The following is a 21,985-nucleotide window of genomic DNA, read 5'->3' as shown; positions in this document are numbered from 1 at the left end:
AAATCACTAGTGTTGAACAAGTTTTTCCCCTGGTTTTGCAGAGAAAAAGACTCCCATAGACTCCAATTGGTGAAAATTTTTCTTGCGCATCAAGAAAAATTTGTTGCCTGTAGACTTTTCACTGTTTCACAAATTTTCGGAGAAGCAAAACGGGTCAGATTTGCCCATCACTAAAAATCACGAATGTCATCAACATTATTAAAAGATCTGAATATAAAGGGGTCTATTTATTAAAGGTTGAGTTTCTCTTGTCAAAAACTTAGTGGAGTAAATTTACTAAGCGGCGAAAATTCAACAGCGACAACGTTGCACCCATTGCAACACTTTGCCAGGCAAAAATTAGCTGGGACAAAGCTAATTTACTAAAATGGGAAGTTTCGTCCTGGCTGACGGACGCTGGCAAATTTTCGCTATGCGAGCAAATCGAAGCACAGATGTGCTAGAGTTCAATTCTGCCTAGCGCAAATTCATTAGAGGTCAGGCTACTTTGCATATGGCGGGAAATTTAAAGTTGAATGGACGTCTTTTATGTTATAAATTGCAGCAAATACATTACATTTACACTGATAAGTAGACATGTCCAGGGAACCTTATTAAAGTCAATAGAGTTGTTATAATGCCCTACACATGAGCTCAGTGTAAAATAATGTTCCATATTTTAGAAAATGTATGGGGGAAACTTGTTACACAAAAATATTTTTTAGGACTTTTGCAGCATATCACCCTGAAAAAAGGAAAAGACGCCAGCATTTTTTGAACATAGAAGTTTTTGCCACTCAGAAAATATGATGTAAGTAACTGAAGATTGAGGAAGCTCTATTCATTCCATTGCACTTCGCCTGGTCTGAGCTGGTGAAGGCAAGTCTGGTGAAAGTGGTAACATTAAGTAAAATCCGCATTTTGGTGAATTTGCAGAGTAATGTCCATGAATGAAAAGTCACCTGGCAATAGAGTGTAAATCACCACTAGCATCTATCTCTTTCACTAGCGAAGTGACATCTGTACCTGTTAGTAAATCGGCAAAGTCTCTGCGGGCGGTAACGCTTCTGAATTGTCGCCAGCACTTGCCACTTTGCCTTTTAGTAAATCTGCCCCATTATGTCCCAAAATCAACAAAAAAACTGTATACAAAAATACTCCAGCTAAAACCTGTCGAAATTCATATAATAATCAAGTTCCCTTTAACCATTTGAAGTAGTTTTCAAATATAATTTCTATATTTCCACTGATCTAAAAAAAATCGTGGTTTTCCTATGTTTCTTAAGTTCTAAAGATTCGAGATTTGTAAAAAGAAGTGTAAAAACTATGAAAACCTCTAATGCAAACATGTCAACATTTTACACCACCTGCCATACTATACATAAATGTGTGTGTTCCCAGTAGCTGCATTGGATGTATACACGTCCAAAGTATGTATGCCAGTAGTTTATAGCAATCGCTTATATATATCTGAATGATCGTCAGTCACAAAAATTATTTTCACTTGACATTTTATAAAATCCCATTCCATCTCAATTGATTGATAAGAAACTTCTCTGAGATGTCCCATTTTCCAGATAGTAAAAGTTTGTTAAAAATTAAGATTGGAATTAAAATGTCACTTTGTTATTTCCTTCAGCCACATAATCTGAATTTTTTTCCAGATATTTTCTATGTACAATATTATATCGTTATTATCATATTGATATATTTATGCAAAGTGGAATTTTTATGGGTGATTCTTGGTTTCTGCTGTGAAATGTTGTATTTGTCTTGAGTAAACAAACATAAAATAGTAATTGTAAAATGTTTGTATTAAACATTAGGAAACCACAAATATCGCTGTTTGTCAGTGCACAATGTAGTACTCTACTTTCTTGTTCTTTCCTAACTTTGACTCAGTTGCAACTCCCAGTACAGCATGTGTTACACGAGACTCTTTCTCTTAAGTGGACCCTCGCTGTACTGTTTGAGAAAAGGGCCCATTTGCTAACAATGGCATTTCTTTATTTTTTTCACAAAAAGGGGTGGTTTTTCTATATTTCTTCAAAGCTCTAAAAATGTGATATCTTCAGAATGTCAACAGGACATCTGCCATTGACTTTACATAGAAAAAACCCTAAATTTTTTCAAGATTTATAAAACACCGATGGTGTTAAAAGTCTGAATAAAAAGTACTCCAATTCAGATCTGCAGAGTTCATGTAGAGATCAATGGCAGATTTCCCACTGACATCAATATATCCTGATCTGCGCTGGGTTTTGTAAAATATGCCAAAGATTTTGTGGTTTCAGGCGTCAAATCCAAAACAGTTGCAGGTTTCAGTGGCAAATCTGAAAAAATTGTATGATTAGGATTTTTCATGGTTTTATCGAGTCTTTTCCCACACAAGATTTTGTCTAAATGAATTGATAAATGAGGGGGGGGAGTCCATGCAGATTTGCTCAGAGTGGTTTTTAGAAATAATGAGAACATTTTGGGTTCTGATAAATAATCCCCCCAATCTCAAAAAAATTTAGGTTATTTTCCCTTTTAATATTCGGATTTATTGCCCTTTAAAACTTGACCAGAAAAAAATGAGGCTTGATAAATAGGCTCCTTAGAGGTTGTCGGTTTTTTTTCACTAGGAATTGTGTAAAAAAACTCGATTTTTTTTAAAGTTATAGAGGTAATTGTATTTTTTAGAACATCGTTCAGTTCTTTTTTTTTTTATTTATAATTTTTATATTCAGAACTTTTACTAAATCACTTTGTAGGGGAAGATGGGGGTCATTTATTATACACTAAGCAGTGTTCCAAAAAGTCCTCAATAGCTTATGTTTTGCACTTTTTACCCTGTGTTGTGCCTTGAATATATTTCTTCAGACCTCTATGCTCTTTTCTGGTGCTCAGAGACCTCATAGATTCCAGTCTCAATGTTTTTTCCAACCTTGGATATACACCATACTCAAGACAAACTCAACCAAGTGGGCCAATAAATCTGAATGTGAATGTGAGAATAATTGAAAGGCGAATCTGATCCATTTCGCTTTTCTGAAAATTAGCGAAAATGTGAAAAAATGTATCAAATGCATTGAAGTTTATTTTTTATTTATTTTTTTGATGAGAGACAAATTTCTTTTGATGCCCAACATTTTTTTTCACCCGTTGGAGTCTATTGGCATCTTTTTCACTCATCACTAGTGAGGATGAATCTTTCAGAACAGGAATGAATTGACATGCTGCAAAATGGAAAATTATCTTTGCAATTAAAGGCAACATAAGTTATGTAGATATTAAAGAAAAAAGGGCAGAACACATTCCAAAACCAAATCTTTCAGGTAAATAAACAAATGTGAAAATTCATATATATGATATTGCAGTGGGTACAACATAATCATATTCCATTTTAATTGCCGCAAAAGCAGACCATATTAAAATACAAGGAATACAAGGTTAATTTTCTGTTTTCTTGCTCAGATCACTGGTTAGCAGCTGTGGCTTGCCTTTGCTTATAAATATTACATTATCTACATCTGTTTGCCACAGATTTTTCCAACAAACTCCAAGTACAACTTGTGTTTTTATCTCCCTTGTCACTGTTTCAGTATGACTCTCCCTAGCGTATTCACATTTGCTATAATGTGGCTTACATTAGTCAGTGCTCATCTCAGAAGTCTCTATTGTATTGCTTTTTATATGTCAACAGGAATCACCCGTGTATAGAACTTGTGTTGTCTTGTTGAATTTGACATTTATGCATGAGAGTAAAGTTTAGGGAAAAGTGTTTAACTATAAAGCCATATGATGGACATAATTATATAGCGTGGTGAGTTTTGAACGTTGCAAAGATGTGGGTACACCTTTACTTTAATATGTAAACATCATAAATGTTTAAAATTGTACACAAGCTCAGTAATATCACATGCATGTATTTTATTTCACCATGTTTATTCTGTTTATACTCTACGGGGCCAGCAACCTCGATCCATGGAGAGATGGGGATGCAGACAAGAGCGGGCAGGGCTGGGGATTCAAGAGCCAGGACTAGGGGTTTACAAGCAAGGGTTACATGCCCAGTGCCCCCCCCCCAAGCGTTGTGCCCTAGGCACATGCCTCTTCACAGTGGAGTGACTAGATGTTACTGGGCCCCACAGCAAATTAATTTTAGGGCCCCCAACAAATCCAGATACTGTATTGTTCAACCAATATATGTTGAAATTGCTCATTATTTGGGCCTCATGGGGCCGCCTATGCCGCCCAGGTGGCAAAAAAACAGAACCCAAGTTCTATAGGCATGGGATGAGCTCACACAGGTAAGTTGAGGGGAATTTCAGAACTACTGTAAAAAGATTAATAACAGAGGAACCAGACTACCTGACAATTTCATAAAAGAAAGTATTGAACCTGAAACTTAGCTGTCTGCTCATTGACTGATATTTTACAAACAGATGAATTCCCAATTAAAACATTGGGTCACAACTGATGTTCCTATCTACACAATGAATGACTGGAGATCTATCTCTTCCTAAAGCAGCTACACTCTTTTGCAGTCACATCAAAACATAAACACAAACACCAGACAGAGAAACTAATAGCCAATATTAAAAGGGAACTATTGCAAAAATTAACATTTAGGGAGTTATTTATTAAAGCTTGACTTTTTCCCATTTTTTTAATAAAACAAACATGACCTACCGCCCATCAATGAATTTGGCTAATTTACTAATAATTCAGCTCAAAAAAATGTGCAGCAAAAAAAACCAAGACAAAATCGAGAGTCAAATTGGTTAATGCTAGAAATTTGTGCGACTATTCGAATCAAGCAACTTTTTTGAATTGTCATGCAACAAACCTGAATTTATTGCGTTTGTTGCTGAATAAACTCAAACCAATCGAGCAAAAACCAGCATCAAACACCCCAAAACACCCAAAAATCATGGAGGCAAAATATCTTGGAATGGTTAAATGGACAGGTTTTAGCTGGAGTATTTAGATTTTTTGCTGCTTTGGGACATAATAAATCTCATTTTAAAATAAAAAATGTTCTAAATATAATTAATTAACATTTCTGACTTGTTTCTGAAATAATAAGTTAATCTTCGCTCTCCCAATTTCAACATCTGTCTCTCTTCATGCAGGAGTAGGGAGTCTGATTTTGAATAACAGGTTTCTTTTGGAGAGCTCCTTTGCCTAGAAGATGTATTAGAGCTCACACTTTAAAATGTGGCAGGTTATTAAAGTTTTTGGGAGTTGTAGGGCAATGTTTTATATGTTATAACAGTTTTGCTATGAGGCTGAATTTGCACTTTAAGCTCTGAATTTCAGTTCTCCCAAGAGACCTGCTTATCCTAAATAGTTACCAATAACATTTGTATTTTTGCTTATCTTAAGTTGTTACAAATGTATCTAATTGCAGGTGCTGAGTATTCTAGGCTCCTTGCCAAAATGCATCTTATTTAATTAAGTTTCAGAAACGTTGCATCTTTTTCTGGCATCAGTGCAGGAGATCAAAGAGAAACTAAAAAAGAAACTAAAAATCTGGGACTGGGGGCTGATCTATCAAAATCAGGACTGGCCCGCAGAAAATTGGACAGTTGGAAGGTATACTACATGAAGGATTTGTGCTAAAGTCAGTTATCTTGTTCGATTTTGTTTCTGCTGGAATAAGCACTAACAAACTTGTTAGAAAAAGGAATCCCCCTGTCGATCAAAATCTGACACCCATCTCCTGCAAGAAGATAGAAGAGAAACAGATGTTGAAAGTGAAAATGTGCAGTTAAGAGTTTTTAATTGATTATATTTATATTATATTCTTTTTTAAGTATGAAGCTTTAACAAAGGACTTTTTTTCCATAGGAACTTTTTCAGTCTAGAATGAAGAATCCTGAATGCTTTCATGCAATCTGTAAAATCTGCAGACGCCACTTTAATTTTATCTGCTGCTCATATTGTAGTGAGAATACTTGATTTAGGGTAGGTCTGCTGGGAACAGCGTGGTGCTTGTAGGAGAACACAGCTGCTGCCTCAGTATGAAACCTTCTAGCTAGAAATTACAACAGATTCCCTTTCGGTCCAACCTACATAGAAGTAGCACCCATGATCTAAGAAATGAGAGCATTGAAAGAAGCTGGAAGTGATAGAAAATAAAAACTCTAACATCAAGAGTGTTATTTATTAAGATCTGTTTTTTTTTCTGGTCAGAAAAAAGGGGAAAACATTTTGTAGAAAAAAAACCTTTGTTTTTTTGTGATTTATTAAACCCCGATAGTGTTAAAATACTCCAACTCAGACCTGCCAGGATCATGTATAAGTCAATGGCAGATATCCCGTTGACATTTTGAAGATATCCTTATCTGCACTGGGTTTTGTACAATAATCCAACGATTTCATGGTTTTCAGGCGATAATCCAAGTCTTTGTTTTTGGGAATTAAATCTGAAAAAAGTAGCAGTTTTCGAGGACAAGTATGAAAAAATCGGACGATTTGGATCTTTTTGGAATCTTTTCCCACAAAATAAATTTCATAAAAAAGTCTGTGTACAGTAGATTCGTTTTCAGAAAATAGTGAGAACATTTCGGATTTTGATAAAAAAAAAAAAAACACAAAGCAAATTTTCAGGAAAATGTAATAATAAATAAGCATAAAATACCTGAGCGGATTTGATCGGAGTTTGTATCAGAAAATATTGAGATAAATTCGGACTTTGATAAATAACCCCCCAGTAACATTTAGGGGCACATTTACTTGGCTCGAGTGAAGGATTCGAAGTAAAAAAAAGGTTTTTTTGGGTACTTTGACCTTCGACCTCGAATCAAACGATTCAAACTAAAAATCGTTCGACATATTCGACCATTTGATAGTCGAAATACTGTCTCTTTAAAAAAAACTTCGACTACATACTTCAGCACCTACCGAGTATCAATGTTAGCTTATGGGGACCTTCCCCATAAGCTTTATAAGCTTTTTTTGATCCTTCAATCGATGGATTAAAATCCTTAGAAAGTATTTGCGGTAGATCCTTCGACTTCGAAGTCGAAGGATTTGACTTCGATGGTCGAATATTGAGGGTTAATTAACCCTTGATATTCGACCCTTAGTAAATGTGCCCCTTATTAATTGAGACTGACTTGCAGTCCTAGGTTCAGTTATAATCAGGGCACTATCTGCAAAGCATGTTCTCAATCACTGCTCAACCACACTCTAATCAATTGTTACTGGACTACAAATCCTAGTTTACTAAAACATATTATAAGCATGCTGGGAGATGAAGTCCAGCAACATTGGGATTGCAATATTGCTCAATAAAACTTTTCCCCAGATCTCTGAGCCATGTAGCTATATTACAGTGAAAAATAGTCCACCAATGAGAATTCCACAACATCTTTGTAAATCTGGCTCCATGTACTTTGGTCCTGCAACTGGTGTTGGAAACTTTGAACACGGTTTTCCTAGCATTTAACTGTGCATTCCCATAATCACCTTGCCTGACTGCAGTGTAATAATATGAAGTGAAAATGACATAATCTCTGCGTATAAGATAACAGTAAAGATGAATGACATAGTGCTGCTAATCAGCATTCTCATTGGCGAATTCTCTTCCATCTATAAATAATTTTTTTGGCAGGTAGAATTCTCATTGGTGAATTGACTTCCACATGTTATTATGTTTTTCATCACCTTCTATGGAGTATTAGGTGGTGAGCGGTTACAGCTTTATGGTTGGGTTCAGTGTCCTTTTAGTGAAATAATCCAAATTTTTAAACATTAATTTTTCACTGTAATAATAAAAGAGTTCATTGTACTTGATGGTAACTAAACTGAATTAATCCATATTACTGGCAAAGCAATCTATTTAGGGGGTTTATTTACTAAAATATAAATGTATCTTATATTGTATTAAGAAAAATCACAACCAAACTCCCATGCCCAATTTTAACTTATTTATCTATAAAAAGACTCGATTTAATCAGATCACGGAAAAACTCAGTAAAATCGACTGAAAACACGAATTGCACTAATTTTTCTGGGTTTTTTTTCAGAAAACCCTGAAAAAGTCGGATTTTCTGGTGAAACCTCTGAAGACCACAATAAATTCATTTGAGGTACTGTAGGTGCCTCTGCCATTGACTTATACAGGACCTTGACAGGTCTGAGATGGCGGATTTTCGGTTTTGGAATTTTTGCAGCACCGGGGTATAATAAATCATGAAAAATTCAAGCTCTAGTTAAGAAATTTTTTTTTCGTTTTTTTTTTTTCATTTGGATTTTAATAAATAACCCCCTAAATGTTTAAATGTGGTCATTGGTTTACAAACATAATAATGTGACTTTGATGATTCAGGTTCGTTTATAGAATTCCAAGACCCATTAGATCTGAAGAGGTTACCAAATTAAATACCGCCATGATCAGAAAGAAAAGTAAGTGCTATATCATAACTATAACTTCGTACAGGGTAAAAATGTGCAGCTTCCAAGCTATGAATATAGTATATAAAGCTGTTTTGCTGACCTTAAATCGCTTTACTTTCCGTTATATTGATACCATCTAGGTTTCTAAAACCTGCTGGCAAAATCTTTTCAGCTTTATTAATGATTCAGATGGCAGTTTATAAAGAGACAAGCCCCACGGAGAAGGAGCATTTGATTAATGACCTGGAAGCACTTTTCCTTTTCAGCTGATTAAATAAAATTGACTGGATTTTTACATTTTTATAATAAAATGACCTATGGGGCTGAGATGACACAGTGAAAGCAGCATGTTCACTCTTCAGCAGATTTTTATTTTGTCACTTGTAAAAATGAAAGGGCTTCTCACCCAAGCAGAAAAATGCACTTTATCACCATCCACCGGCGACATGCTGACAATTACTGCATACAAATAGATAAACATGGTCGGAATGAGAGAATAGTGTTTACATATAGACAGATTTGGGCGAAAGCCTAACAAAAGACTTTAGACTCCTGAGTGTGTTAAAGATTATTCTCTATATGAAGCAATCATCTTTCAAAAAGTAAATGGAAAACAATGTTGAAAGCTTGTTTTTTTTTTTTTTTCACTCAAAGCAGAATAAATATCACAAATAAGTAGTGATGAGCGAATTTATTTGCCAGCCATAGATTTGCAGCAAAATGCAAATTTAGCCATGTGCACATTTTTTCTCGAAACTGCAGTGAAAAATTTGCAGTGGAAAATTTGCCACAAAAAAAAAGCGCATTAGAAAAAACGCCCTTTGACTTTAATGCATTAGGACCAAAAATTAACCATAAGAAAAAACACCCATTGACTTCAATGCGTTTCTTGAAATTTCACTATATATGCTAATTTTTTTGCAGTTACGTGAAACGGGACAGATTCACTCATCACTACAAATACGTGATCATTTACAAAGCAAATGCAAAGTCCAAAATTCAAACACAATTTGCCATGTTTTTACCTACAATGCAGCATTATTTCTCTCATATTCAGGGATTATTCACAAAAGTACTTGACCATGATCATTGGTGAAAACCACTATTTCTGGTGCCACAGGAAAGGTTGATCCTGCACTTCCAGAAAAGACTTTCTCTGAGAGTATTAATGAGTTGATGAAATGACAACTCATCAGTGCAGCAAGTTGAAGCTGAGAGGAGACATCATGAGGGAACAATGATGTATCGGACTGAACTGCACAAACAGGATGAACTCTGGAAAGATCTGATCCAGATGCTGAGACCAGAGCAACCTGTAATCCCTCCTCCACAAGTAGCAGTGTCTCCTTGGAAAGACCCAAAGCTAACAAAAATGACTCAAGAGGATGACATTGAGGCCTACCTTACAACATTTGAGAGGGTAGCACTTGCTTGTATGTGGCCAAAGGAACAGTGGGTAATAAGGCTTGCTCCATATCTTACAGGCCAAGTCCAAATGGCCTACAGTAATATGGAGATCCATGAAGCAGCACAATATGATCGGGTGAAAGAGGCAATCCTAAGACGTTATAATATTAGTGAGGAGACTTACAGACAGAGATTCCGTCAGTTAAAATACTCTGCTGCTGATAGTCCAAGGGAAGTCTTCACTCGTCTCACAGACCTCTATATAAAACGGATGAAGCCAGAACTGAAGACCCACCAGCAAATTACAGAGACAATTCTAATGGAACAATTTGTTAAAATTTTGCCAGAGGATGTCAGTTCATGGGTGCAGAAGCACAGACCAAATACTGCTGAAAAAGCTATTTCATTGTCTGTGGACTACTTACTTGCCAAGAAAGAAGCTGGTAGACATACCAGGAGGTTCCAGCAGACACAAGTGCAAAGTGAAATGGCAAAGCAGGAAACTAAGGCACCAGCAAAATCTGGTTCAATGGGAATGGTTTGCTTTGAATGCCAAAAAAGAGGATGCATAGCCAAGTTCTGTCCCAAGAAAATTAAAAGGGCTTCAACTCACGCCTCTTTTTGTGGTTACATTGACTATACCATGCCTCACAAGGGGATCATATAACAATCTCTCTAATGCAGTGATTAATGCAGTGGCTCGTGAGCAACATGTTGCTCTCCGACCCCTTGTATGTTGCTCCCAGTGGCCTTAATGCAGGTGCTTCTTTTTGAATACCTGGTTTAAAGGCAAGATTTAGTTGCTTAAAAACCATGTGTATTACCAAACAAAGCTGCAAGTCCACATAGCATCTATCAATGGTCAATCACTGCCCATATTTGGCACCCCATGCTCTTGTTGCTCCCAACAGTTTTTACAATTGAATGTGGCTCACAGGTAAAAAAAAAAAAAAAAAAAAAGGTTGGGGATCCCTGCTCTAATGCTTTTAAGCAATTAAGTCCAAAAGTATTTGAGTCCCAAAAAATCAGAAAATCTCTAAAAAATTTTAGTTTTTGGAAAATTACTTGTGAAAACCTCTAAGTTTTAGTGGCTAAAAAAGTTCCAATAGGATTAGCACAGCCCTTATTGACTTCTATAGAACTTCAACTGCTTTTACTTAACAAATCCACTTAATAGATTAATAAATCTCTACTTAATTATGTAATCTCACATTTTTAGAGTTGGGTGTTGTAGAGAAATTTAAAAAAAAAACACATTTTAGAGAAAAAATTGATTCGTGAAAAAAGTAGAAATTAGAATTTTAGTAAACAGGCCCCATAGTGACATTTAGATTTAGCACGGCTGTTCAGTTAGCTGAATCTAATTACAGGTATGGGATCCGTTATCCAGAAACTCAGTATCCAGAAAACTCCAAATTATGGAATGGACATCTCGCATAGACTCCATTATAATCAAATAATCGAATTTTTTTGCTGTAATAATAAAACATTATCTTGTACTTGAACCCAAATAATATAAGTAATACATATTGGAAGTTGAACCAGCCTATTGGATTTATTTAATGTTTATTTTCTATTAGACTTAAGGTATAAAAATCCAAATTACGGAAAGATCCATTATCCGGGAAGCCTCATGTCCCGAGCATTCTGGATAACAGGTCCCATACCTGTATCAGTTAAATTTGGTCAGCTAATTGATTGAGCAACTGCGGGTATGATTTCACTTGGGTGATAGATAACTTAGTTATCTGCAGTAATCATTGGCTATGTTGGTATTGGCTATAAATCAAACTATAGTTACTACAGTTATTATAGAATTATTGTATTTCCTTGGATCACTATTTTGTATACTAAACATAAACATGAACCTACTGCACCACAAGCCTAATCAAACAAATGATTATGCTTTCAAAGTTGGCCTCAAGGGGTCACCATCTTGTAACTTTGTTATACATCTTTGCAAGACCAAGACTGTGCTCATGCTCAGTGTGGTCTGGGCTGCTTAGGTATCATCAGAAATGATCAAAACAGCACAAGTCAAATAATTTCTGCCAGAAGGCGATACAGCGAGATTGATTAATAATCAGAATAGGCAGACTGCACTGGGTCCTGTGTTGTCATGTAATCTAATGTGGATTTTATAGTTTTTGTATTGTTTAATACAAACATTCTCCAACTAGTGGCTGCAGAAAATATAATCCTGCAAATAGAATCCCAGTTTATCTGTTCAAATCTGGCTCCATGATCTTTGTCCCTGCAGCTGGAGTTGGAAACAGTAAAGGGGATGTAAAGGCAAAAATAAAATCCAATACAAATCTCTACACAGGTGGCGACTGCTCTACAGGGAAACAAATAAAGCTGCTTGAGTTCTGCATGGCTGGGAAGTAAGGCGGGGGCTCCCCCTGCTGTTCATAAGTATGATTGTTTCCCTGCAGAGCAGTTAGGGACCGTCTGACAATTCCTATCCACAGCAGTAAATGAAGGCAGAATTTCACTGCATACAGTCAGGTTTATAATAAAAATGGTACACATGTTTTAATTAAAGTATATTGGAGATAGATTTCTTTTTCATTAAGAAAGTAAAAATTGGATTTTATTTTTTTGCCTTTATATGCCCTTTAAATGCATCTTCTGTCCCCACAGACTTGTAGTTTTTAAATTCCTTTCCCTTCTTTCCTATTAATTTCTTTACTTCAATATTAAGCCACATATGGTGATTATTGGTGCTTCTAAATTTTCTTGTAAATGGAATAAATTGAGAATAGTAAAAATTTATTATCATTTTAAATGACTACCACTTTTGTTCTGTGTTTCTTAGATATACTGCCTCAATTTATGCTCTAAAGGGCAGCCCTCAAGGCACTAAAATTAGCTCTTCTGAAATTCAAGGTTTTTGTTGCCCCAGTGTATGTTTGTTTTTTGTACCAAACATTAAAGGGCCGATTCACTAAGCTCGAGTGAAGGATTCGAATGAAAAATACTTCGAATTTCGAAGTATTTTTTGGGTACTTCGACCATCGAATGGGCTACTTCGACCTTCGACTACGACCTTCGACTTCGATTTGAACGTTTCGAACGAAAAATCGTTCGACTATTCGACCATTCGATAGTCGAAGTACTTTCCCTTTAAAAAAAACTTCGACCCCCTACTTCGGCAGATAAAACCTACCGAAGTCAATGTTAGCCTATGGGGAAGGTCCCCATAGGTTTGCTAACCTTTTTTTGATCGAAGGATTTTCCTTCGATCGTTGGATTAAAATCCTTCGAATCGTTCGATTCGAAGGATTTAATCGTTCGATCGAACGAAAAATCCTTCGATCGATCGAACGAACGTTTAGCGCTAAATCCTTCGACTTCGATATTAGAAGTCGAAGGATTTCAATTCGAGTGTCGAATTTCGAAGTATTTTTAACTTCGAAATTCGACCCTTAGTGAATCGGCCCCTAAATGATATAACATTATAATTACTATTACCCAGGGGTTCAATAACTTGCACATTTGCTATACTTTCTAGGTCATTAGAGATCACTAGATCTAGAATAACATTTTTTCTAGTTGGCTCCTCGACAATCTGTGCCATAAAACTGTCATGTAACAAGTTTATAAACTGGCAGTCTTTTCTGTTTGCATCAGGTGCTTAGCCTCCTCCTCCTCACTTACATTAGGAGGTCTATCGCATACGCCTACAATTGATTTGCTGGACTCTTTACAATCAATGTAGAGCTCCAACCATAAGACTTCTAAAACCTGCCTAACAAAGATACAAACCCCTCCTCCTTTTCTATTGCATCTGTCCCTCCGCAACAAAGTATAGCCACTGTACAAAGTGAAGTTAAGGCCCAATCTAGAATATGCAGTACCGTTTTGGGGATAATGTTATAATGCCCTACACATGAGCCCACTGTATAGTTTATGTTTCATATGTTAGAAAATGGAGGGGGGAACTCGGTTACCCAAAAAAAAAAAATGACGGACCTTTGCAGGCTATCACAAAAGTAACCAGCCAGCGTTTTTTGGGACTTTTTGCACTAAAAATTGAGGAAGACTTATGCACTCCATTGCGCTTCGCTTGGTCTGAGCTGGTGAAGGCAAGTCTGGTGAATGAGGTAACATTCAGTTAAATCCGCATATTAGTGAATATGTGGAGTTATTTCCATTCGTTAGAGCGAAAATTTGCCTGGCATAAAGAGTGCGAAGTAGCGCTGTTGTCTATCTCCTTCGATAGCGAAGTGATGCCTGCGCCCGTTAGAAAATTGGCGAAGTCCCTGTGGGCGGTAACACTAGTGAATTGATGCTAGCTTTAGCCACTTCACCCTTTAGGGAATCTGCCCGTTGGTCTCCAGCACTCAAACAGGACATTATTGAATTAGAGAGGGTTCAGAGAAGCTGGTAAAAGGTATGGAAAATCTTAGCTATGTGCAACGACTGGCCAAGTTGGGAATTTTCACAATGGAAAAGAGGGTGATATGATAGCTATGTGCTATGTATAAATATATAAAGGGATCACATAATAATGTCTCTATTGTTTTATTTACCAGTAGGTCTTTCCAACTGACACGAGGTCACCCATTCCGATTAGAAGAAAAGTGCTTCCGTCTAAATATTCAGAAGGGGTTTTTTTACAGTGAGAGCTGTGAAGATGTGGAATTCTCTCCATGAATCAGTTGTACTGGCTGGTACATTACATAAGAAGGTGTTAGATGGCTTTTTAGCAAAGGGGGGAATACAGGGTTTTGTAGATAGAACATAGTTACAAGTTGATCCGCGGACTAGTCCGATTGCCATCTTGTGGTCCCCCTCTTAGGTCTATTGGAGTGGCTTCAAATGGGTTTTTTCTTCCCTTCCTCAAAGGAGGACATGAGTCTTTTTTCAACCTAACTAACTATGTTACTACTGATAATTCTGTTTACTTTTGTTTTCTTACAAAGTCGTGTTTGTAGAACATTTCTGCAAATATTCCAATGCTGAGTTGCAAAAGTAAATTGAGGTGAAAAGCAAATATTTCTTATTGTTGCCTGGCAATTCCCAGCAATCATAAAGATGTTTGTTTGAAGTTTCACGAAGATTAATTACTAATTTCTATTTACCAGATAGAGGACAATGGATCTTTTGAATTAAGATGGAATACTTACTGTAAATTCTGCTTTTTACAAACTCTAATAAAATATATTTAAATCATTTCTCAGATTCTGCCAGAATAAATTAACAAGTACATTTTTATGCTCTCTGTATTATAGACTTGGAAAGTGGTTTTGCGTTAATTCTATTGTCTAAAATGCCTATTGACTTGAATTTGAAGTGAGAAAAAATGTAAAAAATTGCGTATGTTAAATAAATTTGTTGCCTGTTTACTTCAATGCATTTTGCAATTTTTCAGCTGTTTCACAAGTTTTTTGACAGTTTTATGAACTTTTCGGCGAATCAAAACAGGACAGATTCGCTCACAACTATTTGTAAGTGGTTTGTCAGATGTCTTGGCTAATCGATGGATATTACCATGCCAATGGTACTAGCAATGAACATAGGCTTGTGATCAAGGAGGAGTGCTATAATGACTTTGGAGATGTGGTCAGCTGAACAGTAGGAAGGAAGAAGGGACCAATTGATAGATTAAAAGGAATCCAGTGAATGTTAAATGAGTCCCTCTAGATGGATAGGCATATGTTGCACATGCACCTTCCAGGGCCAGACGCAGTGAGTAAAGTCAGTGAGTAGTGATGAGCGAAATATTTCGCACAGTTTAGCCACAGAAATGATGCCCATAAACTCCAATGGGTAAAAAAATTGTCGCGTGATAAAAAAAATTGTCACCCATAGACGTCAATGCATTTTGGTGAATTTTCGTTGTTTCACTTCGCCAAAAAATCGTGAAATGTTGAGAATTCACCAAAATTCATTGAAGTCTATGGGCATCAATTCTTTTTCAGATTCGCCCATCACTACAGTGAGTCATTAATATAATGGCTGAATCAGCGGTAACTGCAGACTAGCACCCAGTAAGGGTTGTGGTTGTTTCTTTTGGATAAAATGAAAATGTTATTGATGCTTAGAGCCAAATTAGGAAAGTAATTGAAATCTGCAATTGTTTTTCGAGCATTGTTTATTCAGAAAATTTTCATTTCAACACAAATGTTTTTTTCAGTGAGACCCTACAAATATTACTTGTGCATCCACATTTTTATGTTTCTAATAGCAAGGGGGTAGTGATGTGCGGGCCGACCCGATATCCGGGGGACCCGGGTGGGTGCGGATTGAGCTTTTCTCCTGCTCTCCCCGCCCGCCACCTTCAAATGCCGGCACTGGCTTCCAGGTTCCGGTTTTATAGTGTCTCGCCTACTCACCCTGCCCCTTTTGTGACGTCATCGTGACGTCATCGGCGGGGCGGCGCGGGTCTATAAAAGGACCCCTGGAAGTGGTTGGGTGCTGGTATTAGCAGGGCGGGTTAGGGTAGGGTTACCCTGACCCGCACATCACTACAAGGGGGCCTTTCTCACTTGTATTCAGTGTTCAATGAGACCATGAATTTGACCATGTTTTTCTTACCTTGCCCTACATTATGACATTTATTTATAAATTGTCAACAGTGCTGCACATGATGTATATATCAAATTACACAAAACAGGTAAAGTAGGTGAAGGATGCCCTGTCCGCAAAGTAGGGTCCCCAGCCTTTTGTAGCCATGAGCCACATTCATATCTAAAGAAAGTTGGAGAGCAACACAAGCACGAAAAAAGTTTCTAGGCTGCAATATGTGGGCTGTGATTGTCTTATTGAGTGCCCACACTACATCATTTTGATTGCATCACTGTATTACAATTATTTACCTAGTTTCCTTGAAAAATTCTAATTGGAGCCTAATGGTCTCTTAACAACTTGCATTGCCTTATATCAAACACAATCATGTGCTAACCCCCTAAAGGCTCTCTACACAGTCTGTTTCCTTGCACAATGCCATGTCAACATGTGAAATAAATGTTCCCTGAGATCTTGGTTTCCAAAACTCTTCAGAAAAAAGCATTTGTTCAGAGAAGCACTCAAATGAGACTTGCTGTCTAGGACGTATGACTGAACATTAAGGTTACATTAATCAACTCCCTTTCTATTTGTCTTCCAAAAAACTATGTAGACGCTAACACTGACTAAGGAGGAGATACATTTTAATTAAGTAATGGTATTTCTACTTCTAAACAGTACAGTATGCTACAGAGTTTGCATACTGTATGTAATAAAGTGATGTGCGCATATGTGAGTTTAGAAAACTGATGCAATTTTAAAACAGTGAAGTCATGGTAAAGGTAGGTGGTACTTTTCCCTTCAAATGTAATATTTCTTATAGGGGAACAGAACTTGGATACAATTACTCTTTAATGAATGATACACATTGGTAAAACTCATAAAAACTAAGGATAGTAATTTAACTAAATGTGCTAAAAAAAAAAAAAAAAATCCAAGAAAAGGTAAGCTCTTATTAAAACTGCTTTTGTTTATTGCACTAAGCCATGTAGATCATGGATGAAGTATTTACATGAGTTATATGTGGTCCATATGGTCCTCCGCTTCCCTTCTTGCTCCTGGTGTGCCTGTTCATTTATCAACCTCCCACCACTGATTGACCTACCTATTCACTCCTACCAAATTACAAATCAGTGATGTGACTGTTTCAACTACTTGTTATCAATTCCCATATTCCCATATTTTTATGATCATGTTTGTGTCCTTATTCTCTGCTAAATGTTAGGCGAATTAGTGTCACGGTCGGCACCCAACACCAGAACAAATGCCAAGCACCCTGGTCTCAGCTCGTGCTTCAACAGTAGTGTGACCGCCTTTGGCCTCGGGAGGAGCCCTCAGCTACTTGGATGCCACCAGGACTTAACGAGAGGTGCAAGGCTAGAGGTTCTGGATAGGCAGAGGGGCACAACTGTTAGCGAGAGTCTTTGGGCAGAAGGTTGTTGTACAAGGCGTTAGGCAATAGAGTAGTCAGATCAGGCTGGGTCGATGCAGGCAGAGAATAAGCGTAGTCAGGTAGGCAAGGGTCAAACCGGAATATCAATCAGAGTAGTTACGCAGAAGAGGTAGTCCATGTGAAAAACTGCTTTGGGGCTTTAAATATTTAAAATTTCCCGCCACTGCGCGCTGACATCACAGGACAGAGGAACGGCGGCGTGGCAGGCGCCCCCGCCGAGGAGGCTGCAGGTGTCCCTACAGACCTCCTCCGACTAGACCACCAGGGTGAGTCATCACAATTAGTCTGCATTCTAGAAATTTTACTAGTTTTGAAAACAAAATATACAATAGGGATTGTGTCCTTCCCTTCATTAGGGAATCAGCTCAACTATGAGTAGGGATGTAGCGAACGTCGGAAAAAATGTTCGCAAACTTGCATCAAAAATGCGAACGGTTCGCGAACGTCGCGAACCCCATAGACTTCAATGGGAAGGCGAATTTTAAAAGCTAGAAAAGACATTTCTGGCCAGAAAAATGATTTTAAAGTTGTTTAAAGGGTGCAACGACCTGGAAAGTGGCATGCCAGAGGGGGATCAAGGGCAAAAATGTATCTAAAAAATACATTGTTGACACAGCGCTGCGTTTTGTGCTGTAAAGGGCAGAAATCACACTACATTTCTAAACTTGTGTAATAAACTGCTTTAAAACGTCACTCAGGTGGTGTTTCTGGAGACGGTATTATTATTGATATTTAGACAGAATGTGAACAAGCTCACACAGCTAGGTGGCCGTTGTTTGAAAAATGAAGAACACACTGGGCAAACAAATTGAAACAATGCCTGCAAGGTCAACGTATACACTACAGCAGTGGATACGGAATATATTATTGCTGCTTGAAAAACGTCACTCAGGTGGTGTTTCTGGAGACGGTATTATTATTGATATTTGGACAGAATGTGAACAAGCTCACACAGCTAGGTGGTCGTTGTTTGAAGAACACACTGGGCAAATAATGCCTGCAAGTGCACTACTATTGGTGCACTACTATGAAGAACAGCAAACAGCACTGGACACGTTAAAGAACAGTGAGATAAGTAAAATAAAAAAATATATAAATATATTAAAAAAAAAAATGACTCTGGTTGGTGCTGAACTACTAGGAGCAGCACACCAGTCCCACTCCCCAACACAGCTAGACTAATAGCACTGGGCTCTTATAGTAGCAACTAGCAAAGTAAAAAAACAAAAAAGAAAATAAAAGCAGTCCTTACAAGGACTATTGGGTTACAGGCAGCAGTCAGCAGATGAGAGATCAGCAGCAGTGCCCACAGCAGCTACATACAGAGCACTGCAGTAGAAGGTAGATTACTAGCCAGCAAAGCTACCTAACCTAAAATGTCCCTCAAATCCCTGCAGAGTTCTGTCCCTACAATACAGAGCAGTATCAAGTCGATTACTAGCCAGCAAAGTTACTATCAACTGTCCCTCAAATCACTAACAGCTCTCTCCCTACACTAGCTCTTCCAAGCACACACAGGCAGAATGAAAAAACGCTGCAGGGCTTCAGTTTATATATGGAAGGGGAGTGGTCCAGGGGGTGTGGTCCAGGAGGGAGAGCTTCCTGATTGGCTGCCATGTATCTGCTGGTCTGGGGTGAGAGGTCAAAAATAAGCGCCAGCTATGGCGAACCCAAATTGGCGAACGTCGCGCGACGTTCGCGAACATTCGGCGGACGCGAACGGTCGATGTTCGCGCGAATTAGTTCGCGGGCGAACAGTCCGCGACATCCCTAACTATGAGTTGGGTCTGACAGAGGAGGAGTTCCCTGCGCATTGGATAGGTATGACCAGGAAGAGTTTCCTATAAGTCAGGTGGGCTCTCTAGTCCATAAAAAGGATTAGATCTCAGGGTTCACTTGCTGGAAAAGTGTTGATGGTACTGGGGTGCATGAAAAGAGAAGAACTGATTACAGGACTACGACACACTGCACAAATTTAGATGGGATGCACACCAGAAGTGACACTATTTGCGCCCACACTGACTATGAATAAAACATTTTTTAACTTATTAGTGCCACTGTTGTTAAATACAACATGCCAGTTGTGATACACAATATTTTGCTGGCACTTGCTGTTAGGCTGGAAAATAGACTTCATTGTGTGTTAAAAAATAACATTTGTGCAAGGCTACACATTGCATCATAGGTAAAAACATTTGTGTTTGGAATGTCACTTTGTATGCTGCCCTTGTGACTTAGCCCTACATCCTTGTTATTTGTATAGCAAACAGATTGTATTAAATCCAAGTAAGTAAACCAAGTAAATGTTAAAATAATAACTTGGAAAACTGCATAAAGCCTGCAGCAAATTAAGGAAATAGTATTTAACCTGGACCTACAAGGATACAATAAATTACTCGGAGTAGAAAAATCTCTGGCCCATCGCAAAGTAAGTGGTGGTGGTGCAGGTGCATAAAGCCCGAAATCCATAGCTTGGGAGGCAGAAATCTGCAATTGAAAAGTGGGTCTCACACCAGCCAATTAGAAGGATGTCTGTTAAAACTTAGCTTTATTAATCCATTAAAACCATTATACCTGATGCATTTCATGCACAGCTGCATTTAATCATGTTATCCCTATGATTAAAGAGGCATTCCTTATTATTAAAAGTAGAAATCACTATACATACAGAATTGTTTGATTAAATAGAACACACTGGGAATAGCATTCCCATATTTTAGAGTTTACAGGAAAACAGGACACATATATGCATGCAAGTGGAATTGTGGTCCTAGCACTTGAGCTTAACACAACATTTATTACAGGTACTTGTGTCAAAATGTGCTCATTGCACTTATGTATAGTTGGAATCAGCACCACTTAGTCCTTTCCGCCACCCTGTCTGTGTCTGTTGATGCAGGGAAAGATAGAGCTCACCACCTCCGGATTACACGTTTGCTCTTGGGTTCCCTCAGTTACCTGTGTCAATCTCTGCAGTTCTGCTGCACATAAAGAATAGGATGCAGACCAGGCCCGGGCTGGCAATCTGTGGGTTCTGGCAAATGCCAGAGGGGGTGCTATAAGGTGCCATAGAAGGTCAGTATTTAGTGGGCTGATGGGGGGCTGTTTGGGCCTCTGTGTACCTGAAATGCCAGGGTCTATTTTAATTCTCAGGCCAGATCTGATGCAGACATTGCTCACACACCTGAAATTCTACCAGGCCAAAAATTTCAGTGCAACTGCTCTTGGTTTGTGATGGAGCAAATGCACAGTTGTGTTAACTTTGGCAAGTGGGAAACAACTGTGGTAGGTGCAGTGCAATTTTGTCAAGAGCATCACCTTTTTGCGACAGCAGCCAAAAAATACTGCATTGTAGGTAAGAAACTGAGAATATTTGGTGGTCTAGTCGGCTGGCAGGGACGTCTGTTATGCTCCTTGTGGGGATGCCTGCAGCTCTAGTCACCTCTGTGCGCCAATGTGCAATGGTTCCGGGCTTGACATGCATGGCTGTGCGCACGCGTTCCTTCTTTTCTCTTTGTCACGTCTGGTGACGTCATATAAATTTAAAGGGACAACAGGCAGTAACTCATTGCCTAACGTAGGTCTATTTTCAATAGTTCCTGGGTGTTCTGATCTGTTCCTGACCCTGCCTGTCTCTGGCCTTATCTAGTCCACTGCCTGTCCTCACCTTTGCCAGTGTATTGACTAATCTCACGGAAAGGCCCGGATTTACAAACCGGCTGCCCCTAGGCAAGCGCTGCTCCCCACTGCCAGGTGCCGTCCCACTCCCTCCCCTTCTACCTGCCAGGCAACATCCTCTGCATGCATGCGTTCGCTCTCTGGCGCACACACGTATGTATTAGTAAGGCACAACACTAAAGACTGACGTGCGTCTCCAGTGCTAATATCTCATTTTGATGTGGCTGGGCTGCATGCCACCCCTCAAATTCTGCTGCCCTAGACCCGGGCCTTTGTGGCCTCGCCAAAAATCCAGGCCTGCTCTCGGATCCTGCTTTGTACTGGTTATTGGTGTGTTTGACTCTGCCTGTGACCTTGACTACACTCTTGTCTGAATCTGTACTGCTTCTCCTGATTGGTATCGACCCAGCCTGTCCCTTGACCATGCCAAGAACTCTCTCTCTCTGGTCCTCTCACGTTAAGACCTGGCGGCACCCAAGTAGAGGAGGGCTCCTCCCGAAGCGAAAATATGACAGAAAGCAAAAAAATTCTAAATTTTTAACAATATTATAAGCTGATAAAGAG

The sequence above is a fragment of the Xenopus laevis genome, chromosome 1S (genome assembly GCF_017654675.1).
Source record: "Xenopus laevis strain J_2021 chromosome 1S, Xenopus_laevis_v10.1, whole genome shotgun sequence".
Classification (NCBI taxonomy): domain Eukaryota; kingdom Metazoa; phylum Chordata; class Amphibia; order Anura; family Pipidae; genus Xenopus; species Xenopus laevis.
The sequence above is the reverse complement of the archived record's forward strand: the minus strand, read 5'-3'. Positions refer to the sequence as shown.